Source organism: Erpetoichthys calabaricus, chromosome 4 (genome assembly GCF_900747795.2).
Source record: "Erpetoichthys calabaricus chromosome 4, fErpCal1.3, whole genome shotgun sequence".
Classification (NCBI taxonomy): domain Eukaryota; kingdom Metazoa; phylum Chordata; class Cladistia; order Polypteriformes; family Polypteridae; genus Erpetoichthys; species Erpetoichthys calabaricus.
The window spans coordinates 57368075-57394986 of record NC_041397.2 but is presented as its reverse complement, the minus strand read 5'-3'; the positions used below and the strand labels follow the sequence as shown (position 1 = coordinate 57394986).

Below are 26912 nucleotides of genomic sequence, written 5' to 3'. Positions count from 1 at the left end.
CTTTATGTTTATTCTTCTTAAAAGATTGGATCTCAAGAAAAAACAATGAGAAGGCTTAATGTCAGCATTTAGTCAGCCTTGTGAAATTTTCCTTGGATTTATAACTTGGATCTTTGAAGTTGTACTCTTCATTTCACATATTTGGTTTTATCATTATTAGGAGCCTTTCAACCCCAGAAACTATCTCACTCTAAATTAAGTAAGCAGTGGTAGCTATTAGAATTTTACTCATTTATCTTCGTTTATTGCATCATGTTTGACACTGCATACAAATATTAAGCACTGGGGATCCTACAGGTTTAAATTCACTTTTGGCAGCCTACCATTTATTTTTATAAATGACAATGGGTTTATTTGACCCTCTTTACTTAATGTTGATTATCTTGCAGTGCTGCTCCATATTCCCCAGCCTGAGCTCAGGGGAGTTAATGATTCATCACATTCCTGCCAGCTAGGAAGAGCTTTGTGTTGCTAAGCAACAGATCAACAAGCAACTGGCTGCAAAGGAAAAGCCTTTAATGTCATAAGAAATATCTCTTTGCAGACAGAATTTCACTATTTTCAAGTGTAGCAGAGATGGTGGCATGGTGGAATGTAAGTGAGAAAAGGAAACCTACTAATAATACATATCAGTTGTATAGTACTGAATTTTACTGTACTTTCAAATGTGTTCTTTTAAGACGTGATAGCAGGTACAGGAAGTCAAGCTTATTGTATTGATGAGGTGATAAATCTCCAGCAGCCACTCATTCTCACAACAGCCTGAGCTTTTCTTATATGTCTCATTTGATGATTTGTTTAATTTTTGGCTTTGCATTTATGGTCTGTGTTTATTTTCAGTGTCTAATACTGGCATTGTACCACTGTCAATAGTTTGGGAAATTATGCAGATTGAAAAAGCTAAATTATGTCAATGTGCATATGTATTGTTTGGGTGTTTTATGGAATAAATTGATGTATCACCCATGATTGATTTATATCAAAATGATTTTTTTTTCCATTTAAATGAATTCAGACACTTTTGGTAGACTCAAAAAATGCTGTGGCAAATTCATGAAACCTTTTATAATGGAACTACACAGCTTAGAGAAAGCCTGTTCATAAAACCATTGCTTTTCTGACCTACTCATCCTGTCCAATGTCCATAATGGCGGAGCTGTATACAAGGCCAGAACTGACACTTGATCGGACGCTTTGAGGCAGACTCCAACATTGACTTACATGGAGCCAATATGTATTACACTACTTTACTGAGTAGGTATTAAGACAGTGGATCAGAAGTAGATCAAAAGTCTTATAAGTAAGTGCTATATTGGCAGAACAATGTCAGGTATTTGGAATTTGAATTTGTGAGGATCATACAAATATAGCACCAAATCAAACACACAGCATAAAGAAATAATTAATATGATTTCCATATGATCCAAAAAAGAAGCCAACAAAGAAAAGAAAAAAGGCGATCCAACCAGGCAAAAATGGAAAAAACCCAAAATGCAAAAGAATCAAAATGACAAAACCCAAAACAGAATCCAAAATTCAAAGTCAAATAAATAATATTCTGCGGTGGGCCGGTGCCCTGCTTGGGATTTGATACCTGCCTTGCGCCCTGTGTTGGCTAGGATTGGCTCCAGCAGACCCCCGTGACCCTGTAGTTAGGATATAACGGGTTGGATAATGGATGGATGGATAAATAATATTATTACTAGCTAAGGTGAAGGCAAGTTATTTTAGAATGAATACAGAAACTTGGACACCAGGATTACTGCATCCAAAAATCATTTGGTGGTCTGCAACCACAACATGCTTATTTTAACGAACGACTATTTATTTAATGTTTTACACATGGTGGTGGGCTCCCTAATCCGATTCTGCTCATTACAACATCTCAATCACTGATTGGTCAACCTTCATTAAAAAAACATTTCTTGAACACAGTGGGCATAAAATAGTGCTGCTGACCTGTATGCATCTAAATTGTGTTTTGTAAAGTCGGAATGCTGCATGCATGCGTAAAAGGCAAATTATTTACTGGTGGCTCACAGTTTTGCAATAAATCCTGTGGCCTTCGTAAAAATTAGACTGTAAATAACTCAGTTGACAGCCTCTAATCAATGTTTATTACTTACATTTAATCTAATCAGGTAAGGAGGAGCAATATTCCACAGTAAAATTATAAACAAGGCGTTTAATAAAGTGGACAGGTGTAGCTCAGATATTACAGGACAGAGAGACACATGAAACACAATGTAGTAAAGCAAAGATATAGACACTCACACACATTTATTTATTTATTTACTTTTTCTACTCAATAGATTTAAAGATCACTTAAAAGTTTCACTTCCTTATACAGTATGAGTTGATGGATTTCAAAACCATTTTTGTCAATCGTTTCTTCATTAGAAAAAAAATACCTTTTCTTTAAAGGTTTTCTCTGGTCTCAGCTCGTGCTAGTATTTTTGACTTTGATTTTTGGCTTTGATAGTGGTGCCGCTATTCTCTCAGTTTCTCGATTCTTTTCATCTTTTACTCCTTCTTTTCTCCCAATTACTTTTCAAATACAGTAACTCTGCTAAAGTTACTTATAAACACGCAGCAAAGCACAAAATGGCAGTGCCTACAATTAAAATCGAAAATATAATGGCAGCTTTTGTGAAATCAAAATATGTCAAAACTGAAATAAAGTACAAAAACACATAACATCACAACATGCCTGAATTATAACAATAGTAATCTAACTGAAACATACTTAGACATTTTCACTAAATTAATTTAGAAGATTCTTAAGATCAAGATGTTAAATTCATCTATTTTCCAACTTTGTTCAAGTAGTATTCTGGAATCTGACAGCTCTGATCTTGACTGATCATTTACCAATCAGAAGGGGAGTGAGGGTGGGCCGAGATCTCAATTGCATTATGTATCAGTCAGGACAATTAGTGTAAGTCTACAATGGGGAATTGGCACACCACTCTCTTTAGCTGCTTCCTGCTCTTGGCAGAGAGACTGTGATGGGCAAAGTCAAAACACTTTCAGCAATCGGCCTAAAGAAGACAGTTATTGCATCCTTTAATGCACTGAACTTCTCTAACAGTCTCAGAAATAATGATCTCTTTCCGGATTTTCATATTTCTCTTGACATCAGTTTATCTTATTGGATTTTTACATTTCTGTGTGTGACCTGTAGGGGGTGCAACAGCAACAAAACCTAGACACAATCGCACAGGCACAAATCCTAGGTTCAAATAAGAATGTATTTGTAATGCAATACCTCCACAATACAATTCCACCACAGTATAATTCTCTTTTTTCTCTGTTTTCCTCTACTGCTCCTCCCAGACAAGCAGATCCTCAAATGAGTGTCTCCTGAGAATTCCAAGAGCAAAACTTAAAAGAAGTGGTGAGGCGGCCTTCTGCTGTTCTGCACCTAAAATCTGGAATAGCCTGCCAGTAGGAATTCGCCAGGCTAATACAGTGGAGCACTTTAAAAAACTGCTGAAAACACATTATTTTAACATGGCCTTCTCATAACTTCACTGTAATTTAATCCTGATACTCTGTATATCCAATTCATTATAATAACTATTCATTCAAAATCTGTACTAACCCCTACTCTCTCTTCTGTTTCCTTTTCCGGTGTCCTGTTGGTGGTGGCTTGTGCCACCACCATCTACCCAAAGCACCATGATGTTCCAACAATGATGGATGGATTAAAAGCCAGAAGTCTGTATGACCATCAACATCAAGTGACTCCGTGAGAACCCTAATTACAAAGAGGACTATTTCATTTATGTTAGGTAGAATGCCCAGAGGGGACTGGGCGGTCTCGTGGCCTGGAACCCCTACAGATTTTATTTTTTTCTCCAACCTTCTGGAGTTTTTTTTGTTTTTTTCCGTCCACCCTGGCCATCGGACCTTACTCCTTTTCTATGTTAACTAATGTTGTCTTATTTTAATTTTGTATTTTGTCTGTTATTTTTCTTTTCTTCATTATGTAAAGCACTTTGAGCTACTTTTTGTATGAAAATGTGCTATATAAATAAATGTTGTTGTTGTTGTTGTTTGTTCATCCTCCACACCTGACTCCAACTTTTCAGGGTGAGGTGGAGCGACTTCCTTTATATCAGACCCAGAAGTACTTTGAGAACCTCCACATTGCATAAAGAAAGCACTTCCAGGTCAGGTGGAAGCTCCTTAAAATCTTTCTTCTCACCCCCCCCCCCCCCCGATCCCCCCCCCCCTTCCCCCACCAAATGGCTTACCCCAAGAAACCCAGCAATGTTGCCCACTGGGACTACAACTCCTTGGCAGCCGTGCAGGTGTGAGCGATCCACCAAAGGGATGCTGCCATCTGTCTTGCTCAGGGAGCAAGTGAGTCAGTCACCCTCCAAACTTCCATTATAAAGGTCAGGTAAGGTACAATCTATTCTATAGCTAGGGTGCCAGCAAACCTGTGTCTTCTATGACAATGGTCATTATTGTTACATCTACAGAGTACAGTATAATGATATCGTCACTCTCTGGCACCATGATCAGTAAGCATAACCACCTATCCTCAAAACCTCTGTTTTCCTGTTATGTTTGTCTTTGTTATTTACCAACAAATCAATTTATTTCCTTCTTTTCTTTTGTGGGAGATATGCTGATGAGGTCATCACAAGAGCACAATGGGTCTTTACTAAGATTTGTGATATCTACTGATTCATTTTATTTAAATGTAAACTTGTGAACCCCAACTTCTGGGTGCCAAGGTTGCCAACAGATTTGTGTAGAAATGAAGCCACTACGTTTGTGAAATGAGGGATGGATGGAATTAGGCCAACACATAAGCCATACAATATTTTAAACCCCAACTCCCAAATATTAACAAAACATTGTGTATGTAACTATTTGCAAACACAGCAAAGAAAGCGTAGGTGGAGAATGGGCTTCCTGGCCAGAATGGAGGATATTTTATTACTTGGACAGGGAGGCCAGTGTGACGACACAAGCAAATTGTCCTGGCAGGACATGGAAATAAATTTGTACCCAGTTGATATGCTTTAAAGGATGGCGTTCCATCCTCCATACTATATACTAGGTGGCAGTGGTCCTCATATAGTTACCAAATAGGGACACCTGAAGGGGTGCTTGGGAGTTGGAGTCTTGAAGTGCAGCCCTGTTGGGGACCCTGGTGATTGATATATGGCGTTGTCAGGGGAGGCTCTCCCAACTTTTTCTATGACACAGAAGTGCTTCCTCGAGGACACCAGAAACATTCCTGAGTCCGGCTTAAGAGGAGACCACTGCATCATATTGGATAGTCAGAGTCGGGAGGCAGCAGGCAACACTCAGCAGAGGATGGAAAATTGTTTAATTTAATTGTATACTTGTGGCTAATTTCTGGAGAGGGGATTGAAAAGTGCATTGTAAGAATAAATATCTTTAATTTTATTTGAAGAGTGTGATGTATTGTTGTGTCTTGGGTTTGGGGCTCACAAAAGTTAATAGCAAACATAAAAATCGAATGCCACAAACAATTTCCCCAGTACCCCAAACGATATGTATAATCCCAAAAAAGTCTTTACTGTATATGATGGGCATGGACCCTGAAATACAAACAACAGTTAATAGAATGAAAGATGTGGTAGAGTAATCCCCTTTTGTAAACTGCTTCCCAGAAAAATGGATAATGAACACAGTCCTACCACCAGAGTCCTTAAGGGGAATGGTCTTCTGAGGCGTGCATCTTCACAAAGAGCAACCGTAGGCAGGAATGGGAAAATGGGCATCCAACAGCCATGCAAGATCGTCTTCCGCTGTGAACATCCAGTTCATAGAAGGATTTTGGGTGCTGACAATGATGAAATTGGTGGAAAATGTAAAAGTCAAAAAATCCTGCCACATCCTTCTCTTCCAGTTTTATATGTAGAGTGCCTACAACAACACAGTACAATTCCCATAAGCCCCTCCTCATTGGTGCAAACCTGTTTAAAGACAAAGACCTCCTATTTACAAACCAGGTATCTGAGCTACAAGTATTGTTATTTACATTTAGCAATCACCAAACAGGACATATCTCTATATTATATAAAAAATCCAGGTATGAGACAAGACTTTTTCAGAGAGATAATTTCAAGTCCAGTGAGATGAGACTTTGTGCCAAGAGATTTAACAACGCCCACGGTCCACTCACCTCTCATTCGTGTGAATGCTATTATCAGACACAGTTCCTGTGCTCTCAGCTCTTATACATTTTTATGTTTTCCTCATTTTAATACAAGACATACAATCTATTTGTTTCCTTCGATGTAGTCCTTTGCTGGACAATAATTTTATACGTTCTAGGCGAAACATCAATGACTAAGCAAAAACGAAAGGGCAGTACATCAAAAAGAGGCCTAAAAGCACTGGAGAGAAAAGAATTCAAAAAGAACAATAATAATCTAAGTGCAAAATCGGAAGATAAGGAAAGTTATAATCAGCCGACCTTAAGTTGGAGACTTGTAGATCATCTAATTCGTGTTGCCATCAGGGAAAAGTAGTTTTTCTTCCCAATGAATAGGTGTATCCAAGAGAAATAAAAGATTTGTTATTTGGTGAAAGTGAAATCCACAAACACTACAGGCAAAATATCTGAAGCTGCAATAATCTGTTTGCGCTTGCATCAATCAATGCTCAAAATGGAGATTTACACGATTCAGGACCACACACTATGAGAATCTGTGGTCCTGAAACAATTAAAGCTACTATAATTTTAATTTCAAAGAAACCACAGTTCGGTCAGGTTTATATTTATGATCACGGAGAAGCGATGCAACATAGAATCGAAAGAGTTAAATGATTGGACATATTAGAAATTCTACAGCCAATAGTGGATACAAATCCATACATCCAAAAGTATCGCACTTTACAAAAAATGTATCTGAAAAACACGGACAAAGAAGTTTTCTTGGATTTCTATATGAATCCAAAAGATCACGCTTGCATATACTGTATAATAAACCAGCATGTGACGAATTGTCAGCAATAATAGTTTAGAAAGATGGAGATATCAAAGACAGAGTTAATATTCGTGTTTATCCAAAAGCACCACAACGGTGTTGGCGAGTGAAGCGAGCAGGGGGCAGAGCCCACTAGTTATACGGAAAGGAAAACCCCCTTTGTGGCAACCACCTGAAAAAAAGAGCAGCCAAATATTTTTTGAAAGAATCCCCTGGCACATATATAGTAAATTAGTCAAAGGAAATTTTGGCTATGGCCCGATTTACACACCGTTTGATGTCTTGCTTTCACCATTGACATGTAATAGAAACTCCCCTGGTTTTGAAACTTGCCATATTGTCCGACCTTGTCTTGCCATTATTGCTTAGATCTCTGCTGCTTACAAGCAAAAAGATACTGAACAAGGACCAGCCATTCTATGCATGGACTGGTACTTTTGCTTATTTTTAAAATTTTCAGCCTCAGTTCTTTTCCATTGTACTGAAGTGCTTGTGCACTGTAGCTGCAACCCAAACTGCAGAAAAATGCAGTATAAATTCAGAAGTTGTAGTATCCCAAAATGGAGCATTATAGGAAGGATCTGTGTAATGTGGCATATCAGAGCACTATATATTTCATAGTGGTCATCTAAATAATTTTTGGCCACCATTAATAATTAGAAAGAGATTTTTCAAAAACAAAATAAAAATTTTAGGGTAAAACATGGCTGAAAGAAGCAAACAAAGGGTACAAGATAACTAAATTTCAATTGATACCTAAGGTCATTTTTTAAACATTCTCACTACAACACAATAATGTGATGAACTCATTATCCTCAGCCACAGGAAACTATTCCCTTTACCCGCAGCCAGCTGCTCTGGCGCATGTGTTCAGTTAATTTACAATAAAATAAAGCCAATTCTGTGCAGCTTATGAAATTAGTGTGTTATCCGATTTATTGCACATCACAGTAAAATTGGATGGAAGGTTCTTTGCAGGTTACATAACAGGCAGCTGTCGTTCTAAGAAATTCATTGCTTTTCTCAATAAACCCGCTATGGTTTAACCCATTTAAAACGTGTATGTGGTTTAATGTCAGTTCAGTTACTGCACAATCCTTAAATTGATCTTCCTGATTTTTACTGTTTAGACATCACATTTGTTATGTTGTAAGGAACTGTAGAAAACGTAATAGCAATACGCACAAAAGGAATGTTTTAGGATTATGGCATGAAAACCAGTGTCCCTGAAAAAGCACTTCAAAAGAATTGACAAACATGTACACTATGCACAGAAGGCACTCAGATTTAGAATCAAATGTAGGCCAATACTCAGAGATTTCATTTTATTTTACAGAATATCTCATTAAGCTTTTAAAAATATGCAAATGAATACTCTACACAAGATTTATGTAATAGGAAGATAACAGAGAAGTTCATTTGCATTAGTGCAAAGTGAGCACAATAGTCCCTTTGTTGAGTTTTCAGTCTCATTCCTCGTCATTTAATTAATCTAGTACTTAGTTTTGCACAAACTACTCATATTTATTTATGCATTTTTTGTCTAAAAGGTGAAATGGAATAGAAGCCGCAGAGCATAGAGGACAGCTTTTTACAAAACCAGGAAGAGCTCATCTTATATTCTAATCTGTAAGCCAAAGAAATGTATATGTATGTATATATGTATGAATTTAAACTGCTCACAAAATTAAAGGAACACTTTGAAAACACATCAGATCTCAATGGGAAAAATGCAAAACTAGTGAAAAAACAGTCAGAAAAGACGAGGAGGGAAAAATGTCAGTGACCTCCTAAACTATTCCTGTTTTGGGGGTCGTCTCATTGTTGCCCCTCTAGTGCACCTGTTGTTCATTTCATTAACACCAAAGTAGCTGAGACTGATTAACAACCCCTCTGCTACTTTACTGACCAGATCAATAGCCCAGAAGTTTCATTAACTTGATGCTATACTCTGATTATAAAGTGTTCCTTTAATTTTTTTGAGCAGTAAATACAGTATATATATATATATATAGGTTTACAGTTGTGAGTATGCGAAACACACAGTTTATTCTTATTTTTATTATTTGTCTTCTTTTTATTATTATTAAAGTGTGCTTCAGTGTAGGAATTATAACTTGCATGTTTTTTTCCATGTGAACAACTGTACACCTACTTTTGCCCACCCATGTGGTACACATGCAGAGCAGGTTAGAGATAATGGAAGTAGGAAAATTCGAAAGTCTTAAAAAAATGAGTGTAAAGATCACATTAGCACATACAAATGGAAAATATAAATCAGTGAAATAACGGAACATCGAAAAGAGATCGAATAGTGTTTGTGAGGGAGAGAAGAGAGACAAGGTAGTGATTTTAAAATGTTTGAAGTGCCACACGAAATGCAGATCATGCAGCACGGGAGCAGCAGCAAGCCAGCAGCTGATCGGGCAAAGAAGAGGTAAAAAAAAAGGAATTTGTTTCCCATTGTATCACCGTTTAAGAGGGGTTTCGGAGGAGCGGCCACATCTCCTTTGGGTGTTCAGCCCCCCTCTTCACAATGGTGCATAGTGCTTGGCGGGGTAAAGGGTTTGGCAAGCGAAGCGAGCAGAGGGCAAAGCCCCCTAGTAGATATAAAGATATATCGATGTGCGTATATTGTCACACATGTGCGATTAGGAGGAAGCTGTATGGATCAAGTGAGGGTAAGCCCACGCCAGGCCAGGGGGTGGCAGGGTACAGTAAACCTTCTCCTGTTGTCTCTGCAGACCAAAAATGGGAAAACCTGTCTGATTCGACCTTGAAGATGTCACTTCCGGTTCTGGTGCCCAGAAGACCGTTACTTCCGGTTCCAGTACCCAAAAGCATATCACTTCTGGTTCTGACACCAGAAACACGTCACTTCCAGGTTCATTACATCACTATTTTTATTTTTAAAGCCCTTTTGCAGCCAGGGAAATTATACGGGTAGCTGCCCCAAACCTGTTTAAGTGTGTTGAGTCTAATGATTTCACAATATATACGTGTATATATGTATATATATAATATATATATATATATATATATATATATATATATATATATATATATATATATATATATATATATATATATATATATATATATATATATATATATATATATACATTTTTATATATGTATGTGTGTGCGTGTGTGTGTGTGAGTGTGTATGCGTGTGTGTGTGTATATGATTGTATGTATGTATGTATGAAGTGACCAGGCAGCCAAGGAAGATTGGAGTACCACCCTGGTAACTCCATTTAATAGCAAACCGAAAAGACAGCAGATAACGGCTCAAACAACAATCGTGAGTCTTCATAATTACTGACGGCGGTTAGCAGTAGGAGCTCTGCCCTCTGGATCAGTCAGTTTGGAATCTGATGTCACTTTCCACCACTTTATATTCTGAGGAAGGGAAGGCATGGGATTTCTTGGGTGGTGGGCAGGGTGAGGCATCCCTCTTGGGTACTTTTTCTTGGCTCTAGAGGAGGAAGGAGAAGATAGCATTAGCGTCAGTGCCCCGTCCTGTTCCAGGTGGTATTGCTTTCTTTACCTGTTTGCTGTATCAGTGCTCAAAGTGGGACAGTACTTACCTTTTCCAATTTCAATATAGAGGACCAGCACCTTTCTTTATCGAATCTTGAAGGGCTCTAACACCCCCAATTGATGTTTCACCATACAGGCACCTTATTTTTAGTATACCTTAGAGCACTGAAACCTTTTAGTGAAAATTGTTGGGGGACCTCTCCTTTGATCACTCTTTAATCGAGTGTCACTGTATTTCCATCACAGAGTACTGTCAGTAAAGCGGTTCCACTTGATGAACTGTCCTGTATAATACTATAAATATGTTCACAGTGTGCTCTCATAATGAAAAGTACACATCCATCTATTTATTTTTCATCCTAATAGGATCAGTGCAAGATCAGAAGCAACTTTGGACGGGATGTCAGTCCACACCAGGACACATTCACTCATTCCAGGCACAATTTTCATGAAACACATTTGCGTAGACTTAGTGGAACAAGTAGCACAAAATACAAGAAGAATTTAAAATAAATGTACTAAAGCCTAACTTCTCCAATAATTATAATAACAGTACTGATGCACAATAATATCTTGCCTCATGGAAAGCTGAATATTTGATTTCACAATGATAGCAATACTGGATAGAATAAATACTGCTAGACATCTACACACAGGGCTGGCAGCCTACCAGGATGGGAAAAGACATCTATCTGTATGTACTTAAAATAAATGTAAATTAAAAGCATCTTTATCTGACTTTCACATTAGCACACTATATTTGTAAAAGAGGCTTTTAGAAATATTAGGCTACTTCCATTTAATAAACAATACAAAATACTTAAGACATCAAAAAGCACTGAGAGCCTGAAGTGCTAATAGATGGGCCTTTAGTGCTCACATTGCTTATCTATTATTCACAACGTGCCGCTAATCAAAATGTGAGCTGCCCCAGTCTGTCAGTCGTAAGGCAAGTGTGCTTTTGAGCGATGTGTTTTAACAGACACTTCAGCATCCAGAAATAGATTAGCCGGCTTGCACTAGTCTTCTTCTAAAAATAATAAAGATGCCTTTCACACATGCTAACACATCTCCACTGTATACCAAGTTGAAATCAGCCAAATGTTAATCTCATTGTTTCCTTTAAAACTGGAATAAATTATTCCTTATTTTAACTGTAGATTTCTGGATGCTCATACTGTAATATTTTTCACAGTTTCACATATTAGTGTCACAAAAGCTACAACGGTATAGAGATGGCTGTATCCTGTGCTAAAGAAGAAGGATCATAGCTTCTTGGGCAAGGGGAATATTGCTTTAGCTCAGTGGCGAGAGTCAGTCATTTCTGCACTCCTGTTATATTTTGAGGACTGCAGAGGACTAACGTAAAGGAGGTGTGCTGTGAATCTGAAAGGCTCATTCCAAATAAGTGGGTCATCCATTATGTTCAGGTAGTCATCTTCATGTTGTTCATGTCTTCAATTTAACTTTACACGTTTCCAGGAGTATTACAGAGGTGTGGCTGAGCGATCTGCATATAGACAGCTATAAAGTGCTTTATGCAGCTGAGCTGCCTTTGGTTTATTGCTTTTTCTTTATAGTTGGATATTTGCTGTCTTTATAACTGATGTATCCACCCTGCAGTTTGTGGAGGTTAACAGACTGATTCAATACAGTTTGTGGTCACAACCTTATAACAGCAATGACGGCTCTTCCCTTTAATGGCTTCAGTGGGTGTAGTAAAGAGACAGGACTGGAGTGGCATGGTTTACACTTGTGGATTTTATTACAGACACAATGCCATATAAGAACTCCAGCTGTGGTGCCCTTGTAGATGAACGTGGGCTTCTGCTCACCCCCTGGAGTGATTCTGGTGCTTGATCATGATTGGTGACTTTACACCGTCTCACATCAGAGGCTTCACTAAGTCACTGGTGGGCCAAAGCGATGCCAGGGTGTTATGTGGAAATGTGAATGAGCACTGCAGGTGGGCTGTCCATGTCAAGAGCTTTTAGACACAAATTCAGATGAACTGCTTTTTATGAGCTTAGTGGCAGAGATGTTTTGGAATTAAACAAAAGAATTATCAGATGCCTATGGCCTATGTGATTATGATAAACAATCAGTGAAAAACTGTCAAAATGAAAAGGATTCTCTGAATCATAGCCATTAAACAAAACCAAAGTCACAACTTTTTTAAATCGTTTCGATTCATTCACAAAAATATGGCCTGAAAAAATAGTTTTGTGCTCTAAAAAGGACAAGGGGACAACAGTGCAGAAAGTATCAAAAGAATCGTCAAAAGGCACAAACGGTCAAAGCCAAAATAGAAGTCCAAACATCTAATTTGAAAAACTAGTTGTGGTCAGAGATGGAGAAGAAAAACACTCCATTTACAAAACTGTCACAAGCAATGCATTAGGTAATACTCAGATACTTAAATGCTGTCGGAGTTGTGGTGTCATGATTTATAACCGTGGCATCATGATGTCACCTGTCCCGTATACATCGGTCATGTACCTGGCAACAGCCAGGGCAACCATGATTCAGAAAAGACAAAATGGCAGCATGAAAGATGTAACAAAATAAAAACTAATAACAACAGGCAGATAAAATACACCACATATGAACTAATAGCAAATACCCAGCAAATCAAGACGGCAAACAAAATTCTTCAGAACATAGTTTGTTCAAAGTCTCTCACTAAACCTTTCCTTTATTTTGTAACAATGTTTAGTCACTGCTTTAACCTTAGTGGCCATTAGATATAACATTTCTGTCATAACGCTATAGATAATGTATAGCAACTATGTAGTGTCACAGCAGCGATGAAAACCAAAAACACAAAATCGTGGTGGTCATACAAACAAATGACAAAATGGCATCAGCGGTGATCCCATCATCATAACAATAATAAAACAAAAATAAAAAATACTTTCACGTTCCCAAGAGTGTTGACTTGGTCCCTGCCTTGTGTTCAATGCTGCCAGTACAAACATCAGCTTCTCACAATGCTGAACTTTATTAAACAAGTTTGAAAATGGATAAATAAAGAGGTGGGCAAGTGGGAAGGCCAGCCTATCAGGCACGCAGCCACAGGGGGACACAGTATTAATTTACCTTCTGTTCTTTTGGTAATTTAAGGCCTCCCTTGTGTGGTTTATTTTAAATAAATACTCCATTATTGATAAGTGAGGCTCCCTTGATATTATTCTGAGTGTGGTGAGATATCACGAGTGTGCATCCTCCTTTTAAAGTCAGTAGTATTGTTTACTTATTACTTTGATGTCACCCTACAGGTTTGGGATCTCAGTGTATTAAATGATTGTTTTTGATTGTGATGTTATGTTTTTTGTACACACAGTCTATGACTGACATCATGACATTTACTAACACATACAGGATACGTTCCTCTAGATTCGTCTTGTAGAGTGGCTGACTTTAAGTTGCGGCCTTCTCTGTGCCGTTTGGATGGCCTGATGTACTGTAGCTGTGCACATTGAAACAGTGAAATATTTCCACTTCCCAGTCTTTATCTTTTGATATCTGCATCTTTCCCTCAACTTCATCATCACTGACCAATGACGCTCATAAAGTTGGATGTCTTATGTAGATGTCCAAGAAGGAGAACAGGCAACTGGGCAGGGAACAACAACATTTATTTCTATAGCACGTTTTCATACAAATGGTGTAGCTCAAAGTGCTTTACAAGATGAAGAAAAAAACATTTAAAAAATATATATATAAAAATAAGATTAGGCAATACTAATTAAAGAATAAAGTAAAGTCCAATGGCCAGGAGGACAGAAAAAAAACAAGGAAAAAAAACAGAGGACAGGAGAAAAAAAAACAAAATCTGCAGGGGTTCTGAGGCCACAAGACCGCACAGCCTCCACTGGGCATTCTACCCAACATGAAGTGATCTAAATCAGTCCTCATGGTTTTCAGGCTTCACGTGGAAGAACTAGGTGATGATAGTCATGTGGACATCTGGCCTTCAATCTATCAATGTAGGGACTGCACAGTGCTTTGATTGGGTGGTGGGGGCGCAGTTGCCACCACAGAAAACCGGTTAAAGAACAGCAGAGAAAGTAGAGGTTAGTTCATATTGCGGAGCCATGATAAAAACGATAATTAAATGCATATGCAGAATATCAGGGTTACACTAAAACAAAGCTATGAGAAAGCTGTGTTAAAAAAATGGGTTTTTAGCAATTTTTTAAACTGCTCCACTATATTTTGTTTTGTAAACCAAAAGCAGTATTTTAAAGTCAATTTTAAATGGCACGGGTAACCAGTGTAGTGACATCAAAGCTGGAGATATGTTTTCAGATTTTCTTTTCCTAGTTAAGATTCTGGCAGCTGCATTCTGCACAAGTTGAGGAGGATAGTTTCGTATCCAAAGGGGCGGCCAGTGCAGAAGGACAGATGGGTTGCCTGGCTGGATAAAGAAGCAACTTTATGCCCATCTGGAATAAGATTGGACCCGCTGAAGCCTGAAGTTGGTAACAGTTCCACGCTCCATATGGCAGGTGGTAGTGGTCCTATTTTAGCAGCCCAGTTGGGAAACCCACAGGGGTGCTTGGGAGTTGGATTCCGGTAGTGAAGTCCTGTCAGTGTCCCTGGGTGGCGGTAGAGGGTGCTGTTGAGGGAACATCTGATGGCACCAGAAGCATTCCCATGTCTGGTTTGAAAAGGAGCCCACCTCCTCACATTGGGGAGTCAGAGTCGGAAGACAGTGGGTGACACTCAAAAGGAAGAGCAGAAGAAGAGAAAAGAGAGACACTTGTTTTGATTATAGTTGTGGTTGGTCATTACTGCACATTTAGTGACTTATTTATAATAAAATGTTTCATTTGCACCCAGAACTGTGTGGAGTACCATTATGTCTGAGGGTTGGGGGCTCAGTGGCATCCCCTTGTGGTCACACTTATGATAATCAATTTTATAGCATGCAGGCTGAAGTTAATCAATCCATTGTATGCATTTTCAAAGCAAAGTTTGTTTTAGTGACCAAGACACATGTAAGCAACGGTCTGGCTGGCCATTCTGTCCTGTTACATACTATATGCTTCCATTTACGGTATGTACTGCCCTGTACTCAGGTCTGAAGTGGTGCCACGCATTCCCAGCTGCCTGTCCCTTTGTCCCTTCATGCACTCTGCCCAGCTCCACCTCACCTAAGGTTAGAGGCATTTCATATACCACAATACTCCCCCAGCTCTCTGTGAGTTGATCCAAGCCCATGGTTGAATCTGAGTTTCATTGGTGGCAACACATCTAAGATGGTGGGCTTCAGCAACCAGGAGATGTGTCCAATAGAAATGCTATGTCAATGCCCCCTCTTACCTGCTGTTCACCACTATATAGCTGGCTTCTCCAGCTATTTCCAGTCCCTCCATCCAAAAGACAGTCCACCTTCCCCTGAGGATCACAACCTACTGAGCTCCTTACAGTATATTGTGAAGGTTCATTTCTGATTCATTCTCTGCTACAAACTTAAATAACAGCCCATTGTTTAAAATGCACTACCTGAAACAGTTTTGAGTTGTAACAACATGTCCTATAAATTTTAATTGAAACATAGAAGGTTTGGCAGAATTATAAACATATATTTTGTAGTTCAGCAGTGACTACGGGTTTTTCATCTGTTTGGGCCTGATACTGTTCCTTTATTGGAATCCATGCCTGCTTGTTTCCCCCAGTGTGCATTTACAGATGGTTTACTTTGTCCTACTTAATCAAGATGTGTTTAATGTTATTTCAGTACACAGAATCAGATTCTATTTCTTCGTTAAGGGGGAGCCATTTTCTAATTCTATTTATATGCTGTGAGTTTGTACCAAGCAGTCAGTCCCTAATGCTGGCATGCAGGCATAAGTGAAAAAACAGTCTTATTAGATGGCAGCTCTGGTGGTGTTGTGCATGCCTGGATCTGCTCTTCATTAGCTTTCTGTCAGTATTTAGGGAATCACTTGTAGCTGACCTGACGAAAGATACTGGGCACAGGCCTGTGTGAGAACTGGATATTGGAGAAACATGTTTGTAGGAAGTTAAGTTCAAGTGCAGGTGTTTTGCGGTGTTAGGGTCCTAGTGTGACCCTTTACTGCCCTGCATACTTTTTATTATGTAGAAATCTTAACAAAATGTCTCAAATTCCATACTCTAACCACATTGTCAGGTATTGTAGGTCAGCGCTTCCTCCTTTCCTTTTAAATTCTATAATCCCATGGCAACTAGATGGAGCCAAAGAACAGGCAGGACAAAGAATGACATATTTAATTATGTATTATAGATGACAGTTATAATAATTTTTTATAACTAGTCCCATATAAAGCAAAAGGAATGTGCCATTACAAACCAGTACAACCTGATAGTACTAGATGTGTTGTTTCAGGTGGCACATGAACTTCTAGTTACATTTAATTTTTTCTGGGCAGTTCATTTCTGACAAGCATCTGCTTAGGGCCAATATGACCCTTTTGAGATAAAGGCAAAAGAGAGACAAAGAGAGAGGGAGAGAAAGAGAGTGGGGGGTTTGGGGCAGGGAGACCAATGTTATACCAACTCCTATCACACGTCATGGACCAATGGGTCATCGTGAAAGAGTGGCCCACCCAATTCAGTGACTAATCCTAATCAGCCAAAACCCAGATGCCGACTTTCTGTTTCATACCAGTTTCAAATGGGACCCCATTCCATCTCTAGGCGCAACGTTATTGCCCTTTCATCTCAGACTAGCGGGCCAGTTTATGGATGTCCTGGGGGAATGGCTCACAGAATGTCCTGCACCAGTGTTGTGCATGAACAAGATCATTTTTCTATGAACGATGAACTTAACGTAACGTATTTGTGAGTGAAGAACTTGACCGTGAGCTCGTTCAGTTTTATGTGACATTCTGGATCTGGTTTAGGCCCAGATTAAATGTTTTGCCTTACCTTGTAATGTAGGGGTGGAGCCAAATCCAAATATGGTATTCAGATAAGCACAAATAGTGGATTTTTACGAGTATTTATTTAGTACAAATTTTTTGCCATTTATTTGTCAGTATTAGGTAAAAATAACATAAAATCAAATAGGCCCTGTCTGTGTCTGCCTGCTTGTGCTTATGCTGCACCCCCGCCGACACGAGCACACGGTGAAGCTCCGCTTTCACTTTTAGGAGAACGTTGTACTTTGAGAGGCCACTTCATATTTTTCCCCGTTGGACATGCAATATGTGATGCGAATTTTGACCGGCAGCATAATAGTTTAGTTCACTTGCATGCTGGGCCCACAGTCACCATTTGTGTCACACAGTTGGAAATAGAGCAGTAATTTATATGTATACTTGCATCTATTTCATTTCTTTTTCGACTGGGAGGATATTAGCATATATGATTATACGTGTTTGTTGCTGGGTATAACTCAATAAAGTGAATTTAAATAAAAAAGTTTTCATAATTATTGTATTTTATTCAAGAACACTGTAACAGCCTAATGTAAGGCATGCAAAATTGAAAACAGTAAACTCATGGGTCATTTATTCTCGCTCCTTAAAAAATACAAAATAAACTGAACATGAACTAGTTCAAAATTGAAATGGTGAACTATGAACATGAATTTATTCATTTTAATCTGTGTGAACTGAACTTTGAGCTAGTTCTTGTGAGGTGTGAACTTGCACAACACTGTCCTGCACAGAGTTATAACAAACACTCTTGCAAAACTAGTTACAATTGCATAGACGGATGCCCCCAACATCCCAACCACAAATTATACTCAAGAAGCAGCACTTAACAAAAAGGTTCTTATCAATGATAGTATTCCAAAAACTTTGGGAAGATCACAACAACCTGCTTAAAGAAACATTCATTGATTCTTGGAAATTTGGGAAGAATCAAAAGTATTGGAAAGAAAAACAAACAGACAAAAGGAGAGATGGCAGACGATGCCAGTGACCATATGTAAATCAAAAGCATTTGTCTGAATGGTGAGGCAGTGATGCTAACCACTGAGCCACTGGACTAACCTTAACACAACATCCATCCATCCATCCATCTTCTTACCCCACATTTCCAGAGTCATAGGGCAGCTAGAGCTATCCAAGTAATTATTCGACAGAAGGCAGGAACAACCCCTGGTTGAACACACACACAGACACACCAAGGCCTGCTTAACCAACACCAAATCACCTTGATGCATCAATAATAAAGTGAACTGAGGCCTCCGCATTAACTGTCCTCCTTTATTTTGAATGCTGTACACGAAAAGAAAGCATTCATTGTGAATCTTTACCCACAGACATCTTATAATCCTGATATGGATGAATCATGCACAGTTTTTCTTTCTTCTCTGCAAAAATATTTGAAAACAGGATCTCAGCCTCAGACAATTTAACAATAATCAGACGTAGACAAGTGAAAACTGCGAAAATAGTGATTCTTGTAAAAAAATCTTACAGGATGACACCTTCACAGCTTTAATGAGATACAGTGAGAGAACAGAGGGAGTCCAAACCTCAGTTATAGCACAATTTAATTAGCGAGCCATCCAAGACTTCCTCATTACTGCGTTAAGACACCATGCTATCAGCAACTAGGGCAAAGCTGTTGGAAATCAACACTGAAATAAAAAATATAAAAGAGACCCTGTCCTAATTATTTGATAGCATATGGCAGGTCTAAATAGCTCGATGAATTGCAGTTACTGTAAATGAAGAGTTAAGCTAATTCCTCAAAAAACATATTTAGAAATGTTTCCTGTAACAAATTCATTGATGGCATATTTTAAAACCAAAGACCTGAATGACAGCAATTATTTGTTCAGAATATAAATGAAAGGGTTCAGAACCTTTGCTGCTAATACCCCCAGAGCTTTCATGATAATCCGTTTAGGTACAGCTCACATGTTAAGAAAGATGAAGGATGGTCAGCAACCAAGTGGCCGCCAGTTTCTCACATTGACAAAGAACTGCTTTGGATAGGCCTTATTTCTTGATTAACCAAATCTATACTTAGTTTAGTTTTTTATAATGTAGCAGATTTTAGCTCTGCGGCAAAGGGTGGCAGGGCTCGTGAAAAGTCATTTTTATTTATTTTTAACTTGTTGTCTTAAACACTTATAAGTATAATGGAATTCTAATCAGATTTAGCAGAATTAAAGGTAAACAAGATTAATGAAAGCATAAAGAGCATTCACATCTTGCATAAACATTATGCACACAATGTTTACAAAATTACATCACACAAAAAAGTGGGAAAGACAGTACATAATAATGAGCAACGGTGCACATTTTCTGAAACACCAATGTAGAGGTGCTCCCACAAGGATGACTATCTGTGATCATCTTCATCAACATCTAAGCTTCCCTGAGTAGCCATACAGTGAAATCAGAAAGCATTCAGACCTCTTCACTTTCTGCATACCATTTACTGTGTTGTAGATTTCATTTTAAATGGATAAATTTGCCATTGTTGTCCATCAATCTCCACTCAATAATGCATGATGTCAAAGTGAAAACATTATATTTAGAAAGGATTGCAAAGTTTTTAAAAATCAAACACTAAAATCTCAAATTCTATTCAGTCTCTTAATTCACTACTTTGTAGAAGACCCTTTTGGCAGAAATTACAGCTTCAAGTCTTCTTGGCTAAGTCTCTACAAGATTTGCACGTCTTGATTTGGGCAGTTTACCTCATTCTTCCTGGAGGATTCTCTCCAGCTCTGTTAGATTAGATAGGAAGTGTCTATAAACTGCCATCTTCAGGTGTCTAATTTGATATTTTATTGGGCTAAAGACTGAGCTTTGGCTGAATCACTCAAGGATAATCAGAGATTTGTCCTGAAGCCACTTTAGCATTGCCTTGACTGTACACTTCGGGTCATTGTCATGTTGATTCACTTCAGTCTGAGGTCACATGTACTCTGCAGCAGGTTTTCTTGAAGGGCTTCTCTGTATTTGGCTGCATTGATCCTTCCCAATGTTCTGACCAGTCTCCCAGTCCCCACCACTGAGAAGCACTCCTATAAAATGATGCTGCCACCACCATGCTTTACTGTATGGATGATATTAGGCAGGTGATGAGCAATGCCTGGTCTTCACGAGACATAGTGCTTGGAATTCTGCCCAATCAGACCATATAATGTTTTTCCTTGTGCCCTCAGAATTCAAGTGGGAGGTCATTTGAATTTCCTGTCTTGGCCACTCTACTATAAATACCTGATTAATGGAGTGCTGTTGAAATTGTTCTCCCATCTCAGCAGAGGACTTCTGAAGCTCTGTTAGAGTGACCAGAGTTCTCGATCACCTTCCTGACCAAGGCCCTACTTGCCTGGTCACTAAATTTGGCTGGACGGCAATCTCTAGGAAGTTTCCTGGTGGTTCCAAACTTCTTCAATTTCACCTGTATTGAGGCCAGTCTGTTCCTGGGAATGTTCAAAGCTTTAAAAATGATTTTATGTCCTTGTCCTGTTCTATTAATTACCACAATTTGATGCCAAGGTCTAGAGAGTGTTCCTTGGTCTTCATGGCTAGGTTTTTGTCTTGACATGCAGTTTGAATTGTGGGACATTGTATACACATGTGTCTGCCTTTCTAAACATTTTGATGTCAATGAAAATGCTATTTGCTTTTACTTGTTTTTTTCTAGGCAGTCAAGTTAGAATTCCCAGCAGTGCATAATAATAATAATAATCATACAATTATTTATATGGAAAATTTCATTTCCTTTATTGAAGGTATCTCCGTATGTTTTAAAAAGAAATACAATACTAACCATCTCAAAATATATGAAAAGATAAAAATGGTGGCAACTAGTAAATTCAACTAAAATAATAATATTAAAAATAAAGTAACTGAACGATAGAGAATAACAAAAAAAGTTCATAATATCATTGTGTATTTATATAACAAGTGGCAGAACCAATAGTTTAATTTTTTAAGAATAGCTATAACCAGATAGCAACAGAGGAGAGGTAAACAGAAAAATCCAAGAAACCAAATCCTGGAAAAAATAAACCTATGAGGGTCCGTGGTCTTCTGTAGTTCAATAATATAAAGTTTCATTGACCTAGCCCTCCCAGCCCCTTCTGTGAAGTGTACAATATTATCCAAGTTGTTACTTTCGATGAAATCTTAGACTTCTAATGATGTTCAAGTCACCGTATCAGTCAGTGTTGTCCTTCAAGCAGATGACTTGCTCCATGAGACAGCTGGGAAATATCAATAATGGTACATTACCAAACAAAGGCACAGCAGATTCCTGTGACAGAAAATTACAAAGGGTAAATAAGTAATGATAAGGCTAACCATCACAAATTTTATTGGATCATAGTAATTATTACATGCAAATTCAAGCATACAAAACCATGAAGTACAACATGTCGCTAAAGATTAATTTTCTGCATTCACACTTGGACGACTTCCCTGATGATCCCGGTGCAGTCAGTGATGAACATGGTAGAAGGTTTCACCAGGACAGTGCAGTAAAGTAGAATCTATCATTGCTGGCCAACCTTTGTAGGACACTGAAGTGAGAAGCATTAGATGTTGAGAACAAATGGAAAATTCCAGATAAACATTTTTAGCTTAAAAGAACAATGCAATTTGTATTCATCATTAAGCAACTAAACATGCTAAGTTCAATAAAGTTAACTGCATGTTTCTCTACATTCTTATGTGATACATTCAATCTATGTTCAACTTAAACCTGTCTATCATGATCACCAAAACGTTTTCAGGATGCAAAACCTATTTAAACATATTGTGTTTACTATATTCTTTTATTAATTTGTAATAATCAGTGTACCAATTAAAATTTCTATAGTGACTCCTTGAGAAAAAGAGAAAGAGATTGAGATAGAAAGAATGTTTGAAGACAACATAAAAAATATATATATAAATATATAGCAGTAAAAAATTAGGCAGCAGACAGAAAAAAGTTTGTGGCTAGCCACTCCGTATACTAACTCCGCCAAGGACGGTCCTAAGCCCGGCTGCAAAAGGAGGAAGGTGGTCGCCCTGCCGAGGTGGCCAGAACCGGGAAACCGGGGAAACTAGGCACGAAACCAATGGATAATCGAAACTCAAGTATTGCGATTCATGCTACCGCATCCGGGGCAGCCGATGCGCCAGTATCGAGGAGCCAGGGTACTGGTGTGAAGTGAGCTACTGGCCGAAGACCCAAACTCACGCTGAAAATAGAACTTCGCATCGGTGCATGGAACGTCCGAACTGGCCACCACATCGGACAAAAAGAAATCATCGCGAAGGAATTGACAACCTGCAAAATTACCATCGCAGCGATATCGGAATTACGAATCACAGGATCAGGGATGATGGTTGTCTAACCACCGGCCACCGACGATCAAATGACACTTTTCTACTCAGGTGGAGACAAAAGAGAGGCAGGTGTCGGATTTATGGTTACCAGTCACGCGGCCAGGAGTGTGATCGCATTCCAACCAATATCTGACCGCCTAGCAGTCCTCACCATTAAAGGCACTATCAAAACCCACATTATCTCCGTCTACACTCCAACAGAGACCTGTCAGGATCCAGTCAAAGATGATTTCTACAATCAACTACAACAAACGCTGGATTCCCTCCCACAGAGTGATGTGATCCTCCTGGCTGGTGATTTTAATGCGCACATCGGCACAGATCGAACGGGATGGGAAAACTCAAAGGGTCAATTTGGACATGGACATATTAATGACAATGGATTGCGTCTTCTATCCATCGCCAGTGCCAACGACCTCCTTGTGGGAAACAGCCACTTCCAGCATCCTCTGAAACACCAACTCACATGGCGAAACCCAGCTGGCAAGGATTCTGCAGTTTTGGACTACATTTTGGTCAACTTCCGGTTTCGATCGTCGCTCAAGGACGTCCGGGCGATGCGCGGTCCAGACTGTGGATCGGACCATTACCTTGTACGGGCCAAGCTCAAACTTCGACTGCAACGGGCCAAATGCAAATCACGTCCTCCAATCAAGCTGGAGTGGAAAAGTCTCCTAGACCCTGTCCGAAAGGCCAAATTCCAACTCCAGCTATTCAATCGCTTTGCAGCATTGGCACAATCAGAGGATGTCAACGTCGAAGAAAGACAAATTTCGAACACCATTATGGACTGCGCCAAGGAAATATGTCCACAAACTCGCCATCGAACACAGCCATGGATATCTGATGAATGCTTGGATATGGTAAACAAACGAAAGCTAGTCAAACTGTCCAATTTTGAACGATATCGGCAGCTCAACAGAGAAATCCATCGCCAGATGAAAAAAGAGCGAGAGGCCTACTGGAACCAAGTGGCGGCCGACCTGGAACAGGCAGCCTCCAAACACGAGTACCACACGCTCTACCGAACTCTTCGACGACTGAGTGGAAAGGCCAAGTCAACAAATGACAACATCCAAAATGTCGATGGAACCTTTGTTCGATCACCAACAGAGCGCCTTCAACGATGGAAACAATTCTTTGAGGAGCTCCACAATCACACCCCACCACAAGACGCACCTTTGGAACCACCAAGCATCAACCCGCCAGAGGTCCAAATGTCTGATGCTGAGCCAACTATGGAAGAGGTCCGGACTGCCATTCAAACACTGAAAAATGGCAAGGCACCAGGACAGGACCAAGTCACGGCCGAAGCGATCAAGGCTGGTGGGGACCCATTACTCCACCGATTGCTCCTGCTCATCCGAACCATCTGGCGTACTGAATTAATACCACAATCATGGAAGAAGGCCACCATCGTGCCAATTCACAAAAAAGGTGACAATCGAGACTGCAAGAACTATCGAGGCATCAGCTTGCTCTCCATTGTCAGAAAGGTCTTCATATAGATCATACAATTAAGGCTGCAGCGGCACCGCGAACAGACCAGTTGGGAGGAGCAAGCCGGATTCAGGCCAAACCATGGCTGCAGTGACCAGATCTTCACCCTCCGTCAACTGATGGAGGAAAGAATCTGATGCGGGAAAAGAGCAGTCATTGTCTTCATTGACTTTCGATCTGCCTTTGACTGCGTCCACTGGCCAGCACTGTGGAAAGCACTGGAGACCGAACTTGTGCCTCAGAAAGTCATCAAACTCCTTCAGGAAAGCTACGCTGGGTCCTCCAGCCAAGTACGCATCCGTAATGAATTATCCGATGAGTTTACCATCCGAACTGGAGTCCGCCAGGGAGATGTTGTTTCTCCACTGCTTTTTAACATCGTAGTCGACGCCATCATGAGAAAGGTCTTCGAAGGCAGACAAGGAATCCAGTATGGTGAGGATGGCTTCCTGACTGATCTCATGTTCGCAGACGATAGTGGCATCCTGGCCGGCGATGACGCGGAGGCCACGGACATCCTCTGCAACATTGCCAACATCGCCCAGCCATATGGATTGAAAATAAACATAGACAAGACGAAAGTGCTGACAACAGACGGATCACAGACAAATGTGCAACTCGATGGTGTGCAGATTGAGCAGGTCCAAAAATTCAAATACCTTGGGTCGCTGGTCCAGGAGAAGAAAGTGGCATCCACAGTAGAGGTCCACAGTCGAATTGGTCAAGCAACTGCGGCATTTGCTTCCCTAAAGTGGTGCCTGTGGAAGCAAACCAACATTTCCAACAAGACCAAAATTCGACTCTTCAAAACTCTGATTTTGCCAATTCTCCTCTATGGATCCGAGACGTGGACACTGCTCAAGCAAGACCTCAACAAACTCGAGGTCTTCCAAATGCGATGCCTGCGACAAATCCTACAAATTTCACTCCGAGAGGAAATGAGGAAATCCGTCGCCGGGGTGATCAACAGCCAACAATCGAGGAGCAAATTCAACAACGACGACTACAGTGGTTTGGTCACGTCTGCAGAATGGAAGGCAACCGGTTACCACACAAACTCCTCTGGTGCGATCGACCCACCCAGTGGAGAATCCAAAGAACGGCACCAAAGAAAACATGGCTCAAGCAGGTCGAAGACGATATCAGAAACTGTCGACTCAGCCTCAACGAGGCTAGAACAGCCGCCATGGATCGCCTTGCATGGAAACGCCTGCAAAATGAAATCCGACAACCATTGGCACCCACAGCAGTGTACGGGCTTAGGAACAGGGCCAGACCAAACGCCAGCTAGGGACTAAAGAAAAGAAAAAGACTCCGTATACTGGAAAATCAGCAAAATAATAAAAACACGTTTTTGCACAATTGAACTGAATGACAGGTTGAGTCTGGGTTATAAATATGGTGGATAAGAGGAAGAGGTGGGGTCAGGGCAGCTGGAACAGGAACTGATAAGGCAGGAAGGTGGATTCTGGGTACCGGAAATTATGCTATCAGGGGTTGCCTGAAGTGATATCAACAGTGGGTGGACTGGAGGTGATGTCATTGAGAGGCAGAGGAACAAGAGGAGAGAGGATCAGTTGAGAGAACCAAACCCCGGTCTGGCTGACGAATAACACTGTTTGAGCCTGTAAACTGTCCTCCATGCTCACATGTGTGACAATATACGCATACATATATATAGTCATGCATGTGCATCCAAGGATCAAGGCACGGCCTCCACTTTCTTTTAAATTTTTAATCCAAGACCTGAATGCCAGAATTGTTTCTCTGCCACCTTAAACGTAATGTAGAAGCAGTGGTCCCACACAATTGGGCAACAAGCGCTATCATCATTACCGATATGGCTGTGTCTGTAAAACAACACCGCAAAATAGTGACACCTGCCAATAAAACCAACAACAAAATGGCACTGTGATGATAAGTAGTAAAAGAGAACCAACCATGTCCTAAAATAAGGATCTGTTTCCCAAGCATATACCTTGCATTGCCTGTAAAATGACACTTTATTGAAACAAATCCTGACTGTATTTTGAGATACAAAATAGTTCCCTACCCATGTTTTAAATATGCTGTTGGTAATATTCTGGACTTTTCTATCTCACGTGCATTTCATGTTCACTTCATGAGTTTAATTTTATTATTAGAAGTCATTTTCTTTACTTTCCAGCTCAGATAATTGTAAAATGTGCCACTGTATGGCTCATAGTATTACAGTAAGTCTCCAGTAATGGACAGTCGTTTCTCTCTTGGGAAACCTTTTACGTTATTATTAATCTAATCCTGGAAAGCTCACTTGTCTGTTTGTTATCTTTACAGAGAAAAAAAAGCAATGCTCTCACAGGCAACAGATCCCTAGAGCTTGCTAAGGGTCTGATTCTCATCACAACTGTAAGAAGGTCACCTTTCTGATGGCCCAGACACCAGGGAGGACATCCTCCACAACTGACAGATACAACAAGCGTACTTGTTACTTGTTGCCCTTAAGCGCTCATCAAATAGATGTACATATCTTTCATTCATTTTTTTTCAAACCTGCCTTTGCCCATTTCAGGCCTTTGGTGGACTGGAGCATTCTCCATCAGCTATG

The 26912-nt window shown here is 39.8% G+C and overlaps 1 protein-coding gene and 1 long non-coding RNA gene across 2 annotated transcripts in view; both read left to right on the top strand.

Moving 5' to 3' along the window:
* The window catches only part of cdk8 (cyclin-dependent kinase 8), a 1217851-nt gene that overhangs the window by 659791 nt on the left and 531148 nt on the right, over window positions 1–26912 (top strand). The gene's annotated exons all lie outside the window — the stretch shown is intronic.
* LOC127527479 (uncharacterized) lies at window positions 494–26912 on the top strand. The gene is made up of 2 exons (XR_007934783.1): window positions 494–594; window positions 26642–26912. It is a non-coding gene; the product is annotated as an uncharacterized LOC127527479 (long non-coding RNA).